General features: G+C 38.3%; 1 protein-coding gene across 3 annotated transcripts in view; it reads right to left on the bottom strand.

Moving 5' to 3' along the window:
* AKT3 (AKT serine/threonine kinase 3) overlaps positions 1-17,388 on the bottom strand; it is a 150,466-nt gene that overhangs the window by 78,813 nt on the left and 54,265 nt on the right. The window contains exon 2 of one of the 3 annotated variants that reach the window (XM_086743472.1): positions 5,788-5,863. The exons of the other annotated variants lie outside the window; for them this stretch is intronic. The gene's annotated coding sequence lies outside the window, so the exon portion shown is untranslated. The remainder of the gene's footprint in view (positions 1-5,787; positions 5,864-17,388) is intronic. 3 annotated transcript variants of the gene reach the window in all.

Below are 17,388 nucleotides of genomic sequence, written 5' to 3'. Positions count from 1 at the left end.
GGCTAACTTCATTTCCCTCCATGCTTGTATCCTTTTTCACGTTCCTTTCAGATTATCCTGGAAACTCATAATCAGCAGAAATCACTAAACAAAAAATGAGAATGGATTTTAGCTGAAGAAAGAAAACCATATTCCTACAGAGCAATCAAAATTTATTTTATGTGCAACTGTCAAACAGGAAAATATGTTATGCCTGACCAGCTCCTTGCCTTTGGAGAAAGAACTGAAAATAAGATCAAGTGAAAGGGAAAATTAGTTGCTAATCTCATTCTAACCCCTAGCATTTACTTGTCTATTCTATAATACTAGACAATCACCAATTGGCACTTTCTGCATAAGAAAAGCTCAGGATGCAATAGTAGGGGTATGCAACGTATCAGTCTTGAGGTAGACAGACAAAGCTATGTAAGAACTTATATAGCACCTGTCCGCCAAATGTCTGAGACTGAAATAACTGCATTGGTCTTTCTACTTCCACAAGTACCAAATTTATCAAGTTGTGATTGCTTCTTTTTTTTAAACCACCACATGGAGAAATCAAAAGTTTTCTTCCCTACAAGAAAAGGCTCTCTTTAGGAATAAACAACGGAGAGAGAGAAGATATTAAACTCCTGAACTAATTAACAGAAGTAAAGGAGGCGGTGGGGGACAATGATAATTAATATGTACCCTCCTCCGAACCAAATCTCCACATACATTCATTCTGTATATGCACACACAACAGCAGCATCATAAACCGTCTCAAGTTCTTGCCATTATTCAGTTCGACATCTGCACATGTTTATGCGTCTCTCCAAACAACCTCTTGAACACCCTGCTGGAGCTGTCATTTTTTTCTTCTCCCTATCTGGCAGATGGCAAGTCAACAATCGGCATCAACAGCAGCCGAATATCTCCCCCCTCCATCCGACCCCCCTAAACAGACACAATAATAACTTCTTTGTGCTTCCCCACAATGCAGCTGCTTAAACCATTTCGCTACAAGGCTGCTTTGCCTTAATAAAAAAAAAAAAAAAAAAAAAAAAATCCCTTCTGTCAAGTCTAAAAAGCAGCATAATGTTAAGCAAGCTAAAGCCACAGCACAGCTGCAAACGGGCAGACACATTGACAGCTCCTCCCTTAACAAAGCCCTGTGAATTGAAGGGGGTTCATCTGAGGCTCACACAGTAATTAGTATAAAAAAGTCCGACAGCCTCTATTATGCTAGGAAAAAAAAACTGGACAGAACTGGGCTGCTGTTTTGCGTCAAGAGTTCTGCTGCAGAGTAGATAAATCATGTTGGGTTTTTTTCCTCTCTTTTTAAAGACAGTAATAAGGAGGATGAGAGAAGCTAATTTGAAAACTTGGACACAGTAATTGTACCATATGGTGAGCATTTATCCCTTCTGAAATACACGCTAACAGTCACTTACATGCACAGTGCTTTGTTTTACAGTTGTTATTCTCTCCACCATATTCATAAAATGGATCTGAATATCCGATACTCCAGAGAAGTTGTGTGTAATTAGCAGCAAAACTGCCTGAGCTTAGTATATTGGCCTACCGTAGCAATCCAGTTAATTGCAGAAAATCCCAGGCCCCCAAATTTAAATAGTGTCCACTTCAAGGATTTTTTATTTCTCTCAAAGTGGCTGACTATCACACATAATAAAGTTCAGAGAAGTAATTTATTGACACTAAGACTCCTTGATACTGTTAGCTCTAAAATGCAGGAGCGGGAGGTATTTTCCTTTTCATCCATGCAGTACAGAGGAATTAATTCAAGCACCATTTAACAGTAACCACAAAATATTTTAGTTCCATCGTACTTCGGAAAGGCATCACTCCGTAAACTTAAAGGTGAAACTGAACTTCAGCATGGGGCACGGGAGGGAGACAAAGACTTCAAATCCACTCCCCCGTCTCCACTCCCATTTTCTTCCTGGATCGTATTCCGCAGTATTTTTGTTAGCAATCCAAACACTCCATCCATAAGGATCTTCAAAATTTGGAAATTATACCATCCAGCCCTCATGGTCTGCTTGCTCTCTACCACATACTTCCAGCTTTTCACCTTGTTCATGCTACCAAATCACAGAAGATAAGGAACCAGTTGAGCGGAGCTGGGGAAATGTGGGCTTCTTTAAATAACGGAAATACTGTAGTTAAATGACAAATTTAAGAAATCTTAGAAGTACTGCTTACAGAAAATAAGATGTAGCAAACCTCAAAGCAAGGGAAATAAAAAAAAACTTAAGCAAAATAAAAGATGAACATTTGGTGAAAAATTAACGAGACATAAAATGAAGTCTGCAACTGAGGATAATGGTATTCGCAAAAAAAAAAAAAAACAACAAAACAAACAAACAAAAAAAAACCCAGAATGCTTTCTTTCCATCAGTCTTTACCTCAGAAGACAACAACAGAAACCTGCTTCAGGTAGCAGACAAATACTTTCACTGTCTCTGGATCAAAAAGGAGGTACTGGAGCAGAGTGTGACGTTCTGAGGAGTCCCAGAACTAGGGACAATACATCCACAATTACTAAGAAACTGTAAATGACTGGCAAAAACCAGCTACCCTACAATGACGACAGTTCAACTGAATTATAAATGGAGAACTACACCCCACATGTCCAAGAACCAAAAAAGGTGAAAAAAAAAAAAAACCTTGAAAATTTCAAGTCTAATGGCTGTACAGTGATTGAAGAAAACTTTATAATTTGGTTTTTAATCATACACTTAAATAATGCAAACTGACATAAGATAAACAAGGCAGCACTGCCTTTGAGTAGAAAAATCATGCCCATCATACCTATGGGAATTCTTTAAGAATGTCAAGAAGATAAAATGGATAAAGACTAACTGACGCAATTTATTTCAACTTTCAAAAAGCTTTTATTAAGTTTAAGGAAATAGTAGTTGTGTGAAAGAAAAAAAGCTGTGTGGTGGAACAGAACAGCTAGGAAACTGGGTAAAAGAAAGAGAGCAAAATAGGATAACGTAGTCAAATTTCAATTTGTGATGCTCTACAGTTCTCTGTTAGGAAGATTTTTAGTTAATATATACAACAATGAGCTGGGATCACCACTGCATATACTGCAAGACAGTAAAACCACACAAGTTTATTAAGAATGGGAAGAATTTCAAAGTGGCAAAGCTATGCCAGTGAGCTGAGAAACACCAGATGAAATACAGCGAAGAATTACTTGAATTAATAAACAGTTACAGGAATAACCCGAAATACTCATACACTGTGTTTCATTTTAAATTAACCACTGAAGAGCAATTAATGAAACCTTTGCTTAAGTATGCAGTACTAAGAAGAAAGAAAGAAAAATATTATCATTTGTAAAGTTATATAGTTTTAGGAACACTGAAAATAATATTATTCCGTGATAAACAAAGAAACTACAGTTTTGCTAACTGTATTTTTTTTTTAATTACAGGAGAACAGAAGGGCTTCAGAGATAAAACACAAGAAGGAAAAAAAGAGAGAAGTAGAGTGAGGACAGAAAGAGTGTATTAGGCTTCGCTTTCAAAGGAAGAACTACAACAAAAGGATTTAAGTACAGAAATGGCCAATAGTAGAATATCAGTCATCTCACAGGAACACATTTTCAGAAGAGCTCAGGGACCGATTTTCAAACATTCAGCATCTGCAGTTCTAGCTGGACTCTGTAACATCACCACATAACAAGCAGTTTGCACCATGCCAATGCCAGCGACTCTCCAGCCAATTCAGCACCCAACACCTCCGAGCACCTCTAGAAAGGGCCAGCCCCTTCTCAAACGCTGTAAGGCATCTCCTAACTTGTGTCAGCACTTTTGCTTAAAAAAATTAAAATCTCGCATTCAGGGAATGGGAGTAAACATTCAACATAAGCAGGTTCTTCCTTTAATTGCTACGCATTTCTGTCTGAGCACAAATCTGGTACTAGCCAGGGAGTACTGATGGTGAATTAAGGTCCCAGTCCTTGGTCACTTCTGTTCACCTTAAATACAATCTGCTACCAGCACAGTGCATTTGGGAAGGCAAAGGAAGCATGCAGTGCATTCCATGGCCCACTCCACCACGTCAGCAAAGGCATCCACACAGCTGAGGCAGGTCTACAAAAAACATACCCTAAGAAAATAGGTTTTGACCAGATCAAAACAACTTCAGCTCACTGTGCAGCTACTATCAGCACAAAGGAGAGACGGTAGATAATTGGCCACGGACAAGAAAGATGCAAGGGAGAAGGGGCATCAGCAGGAACTTACACAACATTAACTACCGATTAATCGCACTGCTGGTCTACCATGTGACTGTAATTCTTGTTTTCCAGTTAAGCTAGAAAATCAGGTTCAGTGATGCAAATTCTATGATCAGTTCCGTCTCTAAGCAATGATGCCATGATAGTTCTGACACAATATTAAACCATGAATTTCCCTAATACAATTGCACATTCTATACAAGCAAAGTATATTCTGACATACGTGTCAGAATAGAGTCTGACACTTTCTTTACACACAGACACAGAAATTATAGAAAAAAATGTATGTAAACTATATGGAATATGTACAAATCTCTGTATTCTGGCAAATAACTGAGAAATCACTTAAAATTTGCAATTTGAAAAAAAGCTAGAAACACAATACTTTGACATGTATTTGTGAAGTAGTTATTACAATTTAACGATATTAGCAAAATCTTAGCAACGCAGAGATCCCAATATAAATTGGTATTTTGAGTTAGCTGTGCAATACTTCCCATACGAGAAACAGTGCCAAGAAAATAAGAACAATTTGGTCAGTAAAGTATTTTCTTAAATTTGCAGACTATAATTAAACTAACAGAAGCTACCAAAAAAAAAAACAAAAAAAACCCAACAACTCAAGTTTTTAACCTCAGGTTTCTACATATTTCTAAAATATTTCACTGCCTTAAAATGAAAAAAAAAATGCTCATAACACCCACATATGAATCATAATACAGACCAATTTTAATATACATATTTTACAGTATTTTATCTTGCATGAATTTATTATATTAGAATTGCAATAAATATTCAGGCAAGTAAGGTGTCAAAATTTTCTTTTTGCTTCAGTTTTTCCAGTCCTCTGAATTAAAAGAAAGCTTGACTGATAAGTAGAAATACAAAATTCTGGACCCTGCAATTTTATTAGCACCAAGTTTTTGCCTCATTTACAGTCACTTCAGAAACTTTTAAAACAGAGCTATAAACTACCAACCCCAAAATTCCAGCCACAAGATGGAACTGAAAGATGACTGACCCGGATAAGACATACAAATTTATCTAGCCAATCTCAGGATGAGGTTTGTTACTGTTTTTCCACTAACAGACACACATTTTGTGGTTTCTCTACTATGAACATATATTTTTTTCCCTAATCTGAATTACTAAAAAGTTTTTAATGACTTAGCCTCCAAAACATTTTTGATGCAAAAGGCAGTCTAATAAATTATAGGATGACCTTAAATAGATCTCAGCAAACTCTACAATTGTTTGATTCAATGCAGAAGTCAAATTTCATACAAGAGAAAACACTGATAATCTCCTCCTACATCTGGCCTTTCCGAAATTCTGATTATACATACAATAATTAACTGGCACCAAATATTTAACGTTTGTGACACCAAAATAATAGGGACTAATAAGGAACTGTAATTTTCAAAAAATATATTTGCATTACTATTGAATTAACTAAACAAATTTGATATGGTTTTATAGTGGATTTTTTTTTCCTCTAGAAAGTAAACAGCACAATCTTCTAATTAATAAAAACAAAATGGAAACTGACTTACAACACTGACTTCAAAATCCTTGTGAAAGTCTGTACTGGTGATGTCACAAATGCTGTCACATCTGAGCAGGTATTGTCTGTAGGAGGTTCAGAAATGTCCGTTTTAATGAAAACATTTATTAGAGGTAGTTGTGTCTTTTGTTTTTATTTTAATGAATTATAGAATTCCTTAAGAATCATGCTTGCAACTCCCTTTAAAAATAATAAATTAGGTAACATCTAAATAGCTGAAATATAAGGATCTGATCTACAATAGATATAGTAACCCATGTAAGTGTGAAGGGAAATCCATACTTTATGCTTCCATCAGCCTTTAATAACGTTTGCATAACACTGATGTAACACTCACATTTTCTAACTTGCTTAAAATGAACTACAAATTATTTCCTCAGAGTACTAAAATGCCAGTGATAAGGTACTACAAGACAGAAAACACAATTTCTCCAAGCCTCCAGTTATTTTTAAATTAAACTTTTTAACTTCATCATACCTGAAAGCCACATATTATCTTCCATTTCTCCCTACTGCAAAACACTAACTGCTAAACAATTCCTTTTCTTATGCCAAGAAGTCCTCACATCACTGGTCCAAATCCCAGAGACAGAGACTTAGAAGAGATGGAGACGTGTTGACTCAGACGCAAGTTATAAGTGTCTGATAAAACCCTTCTCCTTCTCTCCTCTCTTACTGCGCAATCTGGGAGCACGGCACTGTGCAAAGGACCACGCTGTACTATGGGAAGGGGTCTGAGCTGCATAGCTGCCTGAAGAACTCTTAGACATTCACCTTCCTATTTAGAGCATTTATACCATAATGATTTATATACTTAAGTTTATTTTGATGCAAGTCATGGATGTTCTACAGTCATTTCTGAATGTCCCCAGTAAGATAACCAAACAAAGAAGCCTTTCCAATAAAGACTTACAGTGAGAAAGGTAAGTCCAGGTACAGAACTCCCTAAAACATCTTTTAAAATTTCATATCTGTGACACCAGAACTGGAACAAATGACAACAGAATAAAGATATGCTTTTATTTCAAATTCCGAGGAGGAGAAAAAAAAATCTCACGCCAGAATGAGGTAGGAGGACATATGGGCAGTCTATCACCTGACTACCAAACAACAGCACTAAAGCCGACACATGTTTGTTAATCCTGAGAGGTAAAATGCTGCTTTGTTTTCTGGGGGTCGTGCTGCAGCTGAGTGCCCGTTATGATGCTGATGCATTTTTCCATGCTGACGTTCCCTAGGGAATTTGAGTTCCCCATCAGGGAGAAGTGACACCAGTTTCTCATCTCCTCTAAGAGGCTTCCATATTTTTGTTTACTGAGTCTGCACGTAAGAATAGCAAGCATCAGCAGCACAGCTGAAGCTGTTTTAACAAAAGCTTTTCTTCTGGATGTCTAGAGTTTAATTCAGTTACATTTTATATGAAGACTATTTAGTTTTCAGTGGCAGTTATTGATCTTATACCAACAGATCACAGTTTGATAGGGAATGACTGAAAGTTGGTGCATGATTATCGGTTACAGACAGCAAGCCATCTTCAGACGCTCTGAGATGATAAAGGGGAGCAACACTTCCCGGAGACCTGGGCATTCTCTAATGTGCTTTTTATCTCCATATGGAGCAGAATAAGGTGGGGTCAAGGGATCAATGATCAGTAAGCTATAGAAACACTCTAGTCCTCTAGAAGTTTCTCATTCTCCTGAAGTAAGTCTGTTTTCAGATTCCTCCTGTTCCAGCAAAACCCCTCAGAGAATTCCAGGTGCAATTTTTCATTACACCTCAGCTGATTCAGCTCATTCTATAGCTTACTGATCATTGATCCCTTGACCCCACCTTATTCAGCCGAGAAGAAACCCTGCCTCCTCCTCCTCCTCCTCCATCCAGCCCCGCAGTCCGGTGGTTTTCCTCGTCTGATCTGTCACTTGTGCAGCTCACTACTCTAACAGGGAAAAAAAAAAAAAGAGGAGGAGGGAGGGCTGGCGAAGGGCAGGGATAGGCCAGGTTCCTGCAAGATCTGGTAACTGACCCCATCAGCTGGGAAGTCTTGTTAAACTCATCACAGGGTGGCAAGGAGGATACGTTCCAGGCAGGGTCCGTCCGAACCTCCTCCTTCATTAGCAGCATGCCATTAGATCTGATTAGGTACAAAAAGAAAACATCCGCTGGATACTGTTTTCAAAACTTCTCTATCCCTGACACACTGGGCATCTGTTTAAAGGATCTGGTTATGTGAGTAACAAGTGGGAGGGCTGTGTATGCCTCTATTGTTGATTGTACAAGCACCAATGCAGACAACGCATAGCTTCTTGTTGCGGCCTCTTGGTCCTGCTGCCCGGCTGCATCCTTCATGAGCATTTGCTCCTTAGGTGAAAGTGCACAAACAGTAATACTCCTGCCTTCATTTAAGGAGGAAAATTAGCAGTGTCTTACACAACACTTGCAGCTCTCTCTCTCTCTAAGCCTGTATTTGTGCTACCACAAACACAACATTTTTATTCTTAACCCAGCAACACTCCACGCACTAGACAACGTGTCTTTACAGCGTCTTTAAACAACTCCATTTACTTAACATGACAAAACAATATTAAGAAATTACTTTATTACCATGAATCAGTATCTTAAAAAGCGTAAAGGACTAATGTGCTTAACTTAATACAATGAGAAAACAAAAATACACAGTAAAGGAAGTGTGTGGACACTCCACATTCAGTAAGAGAGCTCTAACTGTCCATGATACTGAGTACAAAAGCACATTTTGTGATTCTTACACATGGTATTACATATTTTAAGCAAACAGATCATTTAAGTATGATGTCTTCAAGGACACAGGCTCCAGAATTCCCCCATTATGCATATACTCGTAAATAACTATTTGGTTCTTTTTAGTGCTTATCTTCCAAAATGCACGATATCTTGTTTGGAGGATATCAAGATGGTCTCCTTAATAGTTTTCAGATCTTTCTCTTAGTCACCCTCATCTTGGTTCTGAATACATCTGGATTCAATATTCAGTCATAAAGCCCCATTACTCCTTATGCTGCTACATAAAGAGCTCTTTACATTTCCCCATTAAGGTTCTTTCTCATGGCAAGGCAATCTCATAGCCTTCAATATCCACACAGGTTCTCAGAATCTCATGTTCTAAAGTCATTCTCTCCAATGCTGAAAACATTATCATTTTCTTCTCTACTATTTCTCTAAGATGTAAATATTTATTTTAATATTAAATATTAAAAGAGAAACTGGAATGGAACTCATAATTCTCATCTCCCTGTGCTAATTTACTTCTCTCTATTCTTACTGTGCATCTTGAGAGGCTGCAAGGAAACCATTTTCTGCAGAACTTGACTAGGAACTCTCAAGAATTGCAAGCATTAAAGAACCCGAAGATTTTCTTTAATTCAATGGGTTTCAATGTTTTTCATTTCATAGGATTCTAACATTTTCCAGTCCAAACACAGAGTCCTAAATAGCAAGAGAAGTGCTGTGTCCTGTACCCTGGACAAGCTGGCTGAGGTTTTTTGAGTACTCTTTTGTAGACTGTTCCAAAGCAGTCCACAGTTCCCCCTGGCTCTGCAAACAGAATGGAAACTACTATTATTACTTTTAACTACTATTAGCTTATTACTTAAAACAATACTATTTCTCTAGCAGAAGATTTCTCCAACTCCCAGGAATCTATCGGAATGCTTCATGAGTAGGTGTAGCACTGGAGCAGAAGAAAGCTGACCAAGTAAACCTGATATGCAAATATTCAACATGCAAAAATAAGAAAGAGTTTAAAAAAAAAAAAAAAAAAGACAAAGGACCAGCTCAAAAGGCCTTACAAACAGGCAGAAGACTACTGAAAATACTATAAGATCAGGAAAAATGGCTGCCACAATCAAAAAGAAAATAAAGTAGTTCTCCTTTCCTCTCCCTCTGTTCCCCAAAATCCACTTGGATGTTTTAATGGAAAAGTTTAAAAGGTGGTTATAGGGAAAAGGTCAGTATTAAGAATGAAAAGCTTGCCCAAATAAGGAGGAAAAGGAAAGACCACAAAAATACATCAGGGCAATGTAAACACAAAATTAAGAGAGCTAGAAAAGAATTTGAAGAGCTTCTTGCAAATGATCTCATCATCAAAACTAGGAAACCAGATAAGAAATCAGTGGGACTGCTCGATAACAAAAGCACAGAAAGGGAACTCAAGGATAATAAGGCCACAGCAGAAAAGCACTACGAATTATTCGTCCTGGTCTTTATTACTAAACACACTGGAAAGATACCCAAACTCAGACCATTCCCTGTAGCAGACAAGTGAAAGCTAGATGACTTAATGTAAACATGTAGGAATTACTAGATGTCAGTAAGTCACCAAGACTGAATGACAGTCAGCCAGGAGTGCTGAAGGAACTGAAAGGTGAAAGCACAGAGGTGCTGCCCAAGGAGTACAATCCATCACTACAAATGGCCACATGCTCAGAAGACAGATGGATTGCCAACACAACTTCAAACAAAGAGAGACACTAGAAAGGATCCCAGAAACTGTCTGAGAGTCTGACTCCTGCCTCTGGTAAGGCACTAGGGCCTATAATATGTCAGATCACAGAGCACATGAGAAGACATGGATCTGTTGGCAAAGATCCACCATAGCTGCTGTGCAGGGCTCACTAACCTGATGGAGTTTTACAAGGGGGCAATAAACATGAGGGCAAAGGACATCCAGCAGGCATAATGTCATTTGTCAAGGTTCCTCCTCAAATACAATTAAAGAAATTAAGTTGCCACAGGATTGGAGGAGAGGTTCTCATGCAGTCTGAAAGTTGGGTAAGTAACAGGAAACAAAACATAAGGCTTAACGGTCACTTTTCAGCATAAGACAGACTGTCAGGAGGTCCCCCAGGGATCCATGCTGGGATCACTTTTCTATGACATCTTCATCAATGACCAGGACAGTAGTGTGATTCATGAAATCTTAAAGTTTACAGATGATATTACACTGTAGTGGATAGTCAAATGTCATGTCTATGGCATGGAAAAACAGAAGGACCTCACAAAATTGAGTGGGCAAAGGTGAAAACTGAACATCCGGTACATAAATGCGAAGTAATGTTAGCTAGGAAAAAAAATAAATCTAAACTATGTTTCATAATGTTTCCTTAAAACCACAAATTATAGTTTAGTTGAGACCTGGATTCACCACTGACAGCTCTAAAAAATTATAAGTTCATGTACAGCAACAGCCAAAAAAAAAACCCGACAAAATGTTGGGCATGTCCGAAAGGATACCAAGAACAAAAGAAAGGATGTCATTTTGCCGATACAGAAAACACTGCTGTGCCCATATCTTCATTACCCTGAGCAGTCTCATCTGCACATCTCAGGAAGAATGGAGTGGAATTGTGAGAAAATACAGCGAAGGGCAACCAAAATGATCCACAGGATGGAGCAACCACCTTTCCTAAGAGAGGATGAAAAGGTGGGGGCTCTTTAGTTCAGAGACGAGAAGGCTGAGGTTTACAAAACCATGAAGGCAGTAGGTAAGTGAAGAATTGCTGTTCACCAGATACCACAACACAATAGTTAGGGCACTTGGTGAGGCAGGTCCATTAACAGATACAAGAAGGATCACACAGAGAAATACCATCTAACTTTACTAACAGAACAGTTCTAGACATTAGGAAAGTGCAAGGGCAATGAAAGGCAAGAAAATGGCCAAGCTTTCAAGCTCTTCTAAACAGCATCTCCTCTGCCACTGATGCAGACAGAATACTGTGCAAGATGGGTCACTGGTACAACTCAGCAGGCTTTTTCTTATGATTAGTTCAAAAACATTTTCCTGGTTTGTAAGCCAACTGCCTTGCAATAATTTAAAACCATAATCTCTTCTCCTCTCTGCTGTACACGTGAAGAACAGATTATATTATCACTTCTCTTTTCTTACTTAGTAAGAGAATTGCTTCAGTAATTGCAGTTTATTCAGCCTATACTCATCGGTCACACACCCTGCATCGCTGATCACTCTCATTGCTGGTCTCTGGTTATAGCCTTCATAATCTTGAATTGCAGCATCCAGAAACAGATGCAGTTGTCCAGCTAAGACCTTAAGTGCTCAGTGGAGCAGAAAGACGCATGGGGCAGGTTGTATTACCATTTTTGCATGCCTGTGTTTGCCTTCTTCACAACAGTGAGATGTAATTAATATCTAGCTTGTGATCCACGGTACTTACTGGACTTTTTTTCTGAAGAGTTACTTACCTAGCCACCCATTCTCCATCCATTTCTTCGTAAAGTTGCATATCAAACTTGCTCCCCCTGAACAGCTTCCAGCTCCTCACACCCCACAAATACCCTTCTGAATTCTAATCCAATCCTCCAGCATGCCTGCCATCCCTTTCATCCTGGAGACACCTCAAAACATTAATAACCATTCTCTTCTCCATCACTCACCTCATCAATGGAAGCACTGAAGAAGGCAGAAGTCAGTAAACAGTCCAATAAAATTCTACTCCATATTTACTTTACCATTTTGATACTAAGCCTTTAATAATTACTCAGCATCATCGTCTAATGGTTTTGCTCTTAGAAACAAACCTCATAGTTGTTTAATCTAATGGATGTCTCTTGTTCCCCTATGAAAATGGTATTCACAGAATATCAGAAGCCTGACTACATCCAAGATACGACATCCAAAGCTTCTCTGCTATACACAGACTGCTACCTTGTCAATAAAAGGAAATTTGATTAGTTTGACGCAATTTATCTTTGCCAAATTCACAGCGACTCATCTCATTATTTTCTACATGTTCATAAATAGTCTAATTGTTCTCGTATTTTCCCTTAAGTTAAACTGATGGTAAGCATTTTGCCATATTAAAACGCATTTTGTTTGAACATAAAAAACAGGAAAAGCAATACAGATAATCTTCTCAGTGTTATTTATTACATTGTAGTCTATGTTATCTACAAATTTTATCATCAATGATTTTTTTATTTGTTTTCTGAAGTACTCAACCTGTCAAATAGAGCCAGTCATAAACTGATCACTGCAGAATGCAAGAATACTTTCACACACATTCGTCTCTCAAATTTCTAGATATACATTCCTTCCAGTTTGACTTTGGGTTACATAAAAATAGGAAGGAAAAAAAAAAAACCTGGATCTAGCTTAGTTTCATAAAATTATTAAAGAAGAAAAAAAAAAGAACCCAGCTTAGTCTCCAAAGCAGCAGAGGCTTTCCTGAAGGTCCTACTCCTTTGTGTAGGAGAGGCCACACGACCGATCTTTAACTCCGACATTAACACGACATAATAAGAGCGTTCCGGAATAACAGCATAATGAACTCAAAATGCCCACTGCAAATATGAAAAGAAAAACACCTTCAAATACGCAACAAATAGCACCTTGCCACGGCTATTGTTCCCGCCGCTGCCAATCAGCATTGTCAGGGCTGCACAAAGCCGCCGGTGCACCAGCCTGTCGCTAATTATGTATATTCGAGTGATTAGCAAGCACTTGTTGCCTCGTTCACACCACCCTCCAAACAGCAGCCTTTGAGAGGAGAATAGACTGCAAATTTATTGAGAGAACACTGTTAATCCTTTGGGGAGAATGTAAATGTAAACAGGACTACTCTACATCAAGGTGCTTTGACAACAGAAATCATCTGCACAAACACATGCTCAACAACAAACAGGTGTTCTGTTTCACAACTAGCGCCCATTTGATGCTTTCAAGTAAGCATTATGCACAAACTGTTAGAAGTACTTTGAAACCAGCTGCAATTACTATAATTAGCTGTTTTCCTACACTTTGGGGTTTGGTTTTTTTTTTCTCCCCCATGTACCTGTTCAGTATTGTGTTGGATGCAATCTGTAAACTCAAGTTGAGCGAAGGTTCCAGCCCCCTGTTTAACGATTACTGTCCCTTCAGTTCACTACGCACTACCGTAAGTGCATACTCATCATTAAAGTGCCACCAGCTATAAGATGGTGTTTGCATTAAATAACCTAACAGTCCCACAAATGTCAGGTCACTCAGCTCACACTCATCGCAAATAAGAAAACAAGGACAACTGACAAAGTAGCACCATAAGAATAGTAAGCTCAGGATTTCCCTTTTTTACAGAAACGGCCCCAGGAACTAACAAGGTGTATTTTTAATAACAAGAACTTAACTTCTGGTTTTATCAGACAATGGGTGGTGAAAAGTCTTCCTTGTAGACAGTTATTCCTTCTAATATGCTCCAAGTAAACGTTTTAAAAAATTATTTCACCAGAATGCGCATACTTCCTTCTGTTTAATGAATACAAAATACACACAAAACACACCTACATTACTTTCTATGCTTACTAAAATGATGTATTCAAGTGTCTTTCTATTTCTGCCTCTTGCTCAGCCTTCTGTGGCATCTACACAGCTCTTAGCTTTCAGCAGATCCAAGTGCTCCACCAGTGATGCATTTCTAGAGGGGAGTTCCACGTGAAAAATGAACAAGTCTGGTGGCCTTTTCTCCAAAGTCAAACTCTAATGAGCAAATGTCATACGCTTGGCAGTGTCACCTACAGATAGCTAAAACCTGATTCTCCTACCTTATGATTTGCCAGATTTTAACCACTGAACTGAATAATTCCATATCCAGCACCTGCTGAGAGAATATTTTTTTTCACAAACAAAAAGCTTAACAAGCAAAGACTGGAACTGCTCAGGGACTAAGAACACTGCTGGGAGGAAGGGCTGAAGATGATAAATACACAGTGCTAGGAGAAGGACAGGCTACAGGCTACGGAAAGAAAGAGGCTCTTTCACCTGGGGTGAAACAGGCAGGAAAATCTATGACACAGCACCTTTCCAAGACTTGGAGACAGCCTACTGTTGATAGGTTAATTTGACATCCTCTACCAATATAAAAATATACCTGAGCTCCCTCTAATGCTTTTTCCATCAGTAACAGAAGAGTTCTATTTTGGTGGATATCCACACTGGGTGATTTACAGAGCTCTGCAAATTTTTAACAACATCCCCTACTTTCTTCCCACCAACATCTGCTCAGCTGAAATTATATGAAAGCTTCAGTTTTGTTGGGCCAGCCAAGCAATACACAAGGCATTCATAGCAGTTATTCCCTAAGAGACCAAAGACCAAAAGAATGACAATTAATAAAAAGTTGTAATATTACAAGACATCCCACAGAAATGCAGGGAGCATCACACATCTAGAAAATTCAAGGAAAAGCTAATTTTAGGGCTTCTTCCAGAGAGAAACCATCCTTTGAGGACCCCAAACAGAAGATGACAAACCAATAGTTGCTCTCATTTTCTCCATTAGCTCTTACAACAAAGATGTACATAGAGAACTTAGCAGTTTCGATTGTACAAGACATTTCTTTTTCTCTGCTGTTTCTTTCCTGAGAAACAGAAAAATCTGGAAAGCTGTAAAGGAAAATAAAGATGACTATATCTAGAGCTTGTATCAAAGAGGAAGAAACACCAGATTCAGCGTTACCTTAAGCCTTTAATGTACACTAACAGCTGTAAGTCAGAGAATGTTGTCTTGTATTAGAGTCATCGTTGTGATCTGTATTCCTAGCTCTTACATTGTAATCCCAAATCAAATTTCACAACACAGTAGCATCCAGCCACTGAAAAAATGCAAACACTGCATAGTATCAACACTACCATTCATTTCACCTGCAGTGAAGTGTTTCAAGGAGCTAGACTTCTTTTTGGAATAGGGTTTTTTTTTTTTTAATGTCAGTTTAATTCCCCGAACCAACACTGCTCCCTTAGACACCAAAAGGTGTAGCTGAAATGCATACGCAAAGGTTGCAGTTAGCAGTCCCTTCCTTCCCGGTTCTGGAGAGCCAGAGGTTAGCTTAGCTAATCTAGGTATATCATAATCTCTCTACCTCGGCACATGAACAGATATGTAATGGTTTAAGACAACCCTTCCAATTCTGCAGTAAAATAGACTAAGAGTTAGTAATTTGTTACAGAATTTCTGATGGGAATGGTAACTCCTACTGTCACCACACGAACGGGTTGGAAATGGGGAACAAATAGTTGGGAAATGCCTAAACAGATCCAAGCAGATATACAAACGTGGCTCAGTTATTTTATTGTCAAATAAATCAGCTATATGCTGAACAGAATATATGACTATAAGAGTGTTTACTACTCATTCATATCATCACCACGCATAAAGTTGGATGCAGACACATCTGCTTTCTGTTTGTTTATTTAAGACTCTTTGTGAGACTCAAAGGCAACTAATTAGGAGAAATACTGTATTGAATTCCAACATGAGGAGAAGTTAGAGCCTGGTATCCCATTTACACACACAAGCATGTACTGTTTCTGAGTTTCAAGTAAAAGCTATGAGAAGGAGAAAAAGAAGAGTACATAATGGAAGTCACTATCAGCATTTGCAAAGAAACGCACATTATTTGATAAAAGTATTAAAGCTTTGCAAACTAGCAACATCCTGAAAAATCTATGTGTATGTTTACACTAACTTTATTACAGGGCATATATTTAAGCGTTCATATGAGATCAACAAGAAAATATTCTAAAGAAATGCTTTGAAATTGCAAGTCTTTAATATATTTTTTTATTTGACTGCTTCACTGATCAGCCATGGGTTTCAGAGAAGAAAGAAAGAAACATAATTTTAACATGAGACCATTTTGAGCTTTATAGCATTAGTTATCTCTGATTTACTGCATTTCATTACACTCTTCTCCTAAAAAAAAAAAAAAACCCTTTCCATGAACGCTGCATCCAGATCTTTCAATTTCTGCATGTGTTCTGATGAAAGGTGAGATCTTCCTAAAAACAGAGCTGGGCAGATGAAAAGGACAGAAATTTTTCTATCAAGCTAATGGTCTTATCTAATGCTCCTAGCAAGTCTCAGATCAGACTATTGTTTTAAAATCGCGTTCTTCCTGGAAAACACTATACAGTGGTTACAAGTGCATTATATCCGAGCAGGTCAGATCTGACTGCTGGGTTTCCTCCGTAACACTGGGGATCTTTAGGATGGACCAGCTGCTGCTTCCAAAAACTCAGGTAAGCAAGCAGGGCAAAGTCTGAAGGGGAGGATCAGTCCTTCCTTTCAGGACTCCAGACTACTCAGCTAGCATCCATCAGGAATGAAATGGGAAGTGATTAGCATTGGCCAAAGCATCACACCTACACCAGTCTTGCATATACTTCTCATATTATTTTGAAGCTTTCCTGTTATGGAGAACTAACTTGCAATGCCAGAGAAATTATGACATTTATTTATATGCTGAAGAAAGCATGAGCAATCTATATTCTCCAATTGAAGTAACACAGCCCACAGTTAAGACCTGTAAGTTTTGGTGACTAAACTTCAGCCAAAGGTTTTAATGAGGCAAGAGTTTGTTTAATTGTTAGTAAGGAAAGAAAACATCTCCTTTCAGCAAGTCTCTCTTTTGTGACCATGACTCCACACAGGTTGTGTACATGACTATGTACTGCAAAAACAAAACACTTGGGGCTGCTAAGAGGGGAAATCCATAGCAATAGAGGAGCTGCAGCTAACAGACTGCGTGACAGAGCAAGCTACGAGATATAGCTAATGGGAGCA

Source organism: Chlamydotis macqueenii, chromosome 3, assembly GCF_036417535.1.
Source record: "Chlamydotis macqueenii isolate bChlMac1 chromosome 3, bChlMac1.mat, whole genome shotgun sequence".
NCBI lineage: Eukaryota > Metazoa > Chordata > Aves > Otidiformes > Otididae > Chlamydotis > Chlamydotis macqueenii.
Note: the sequence above shows the minus strand (reverse complement) of the source record. Positions and strands in the feature narration are given on the sequence as shown.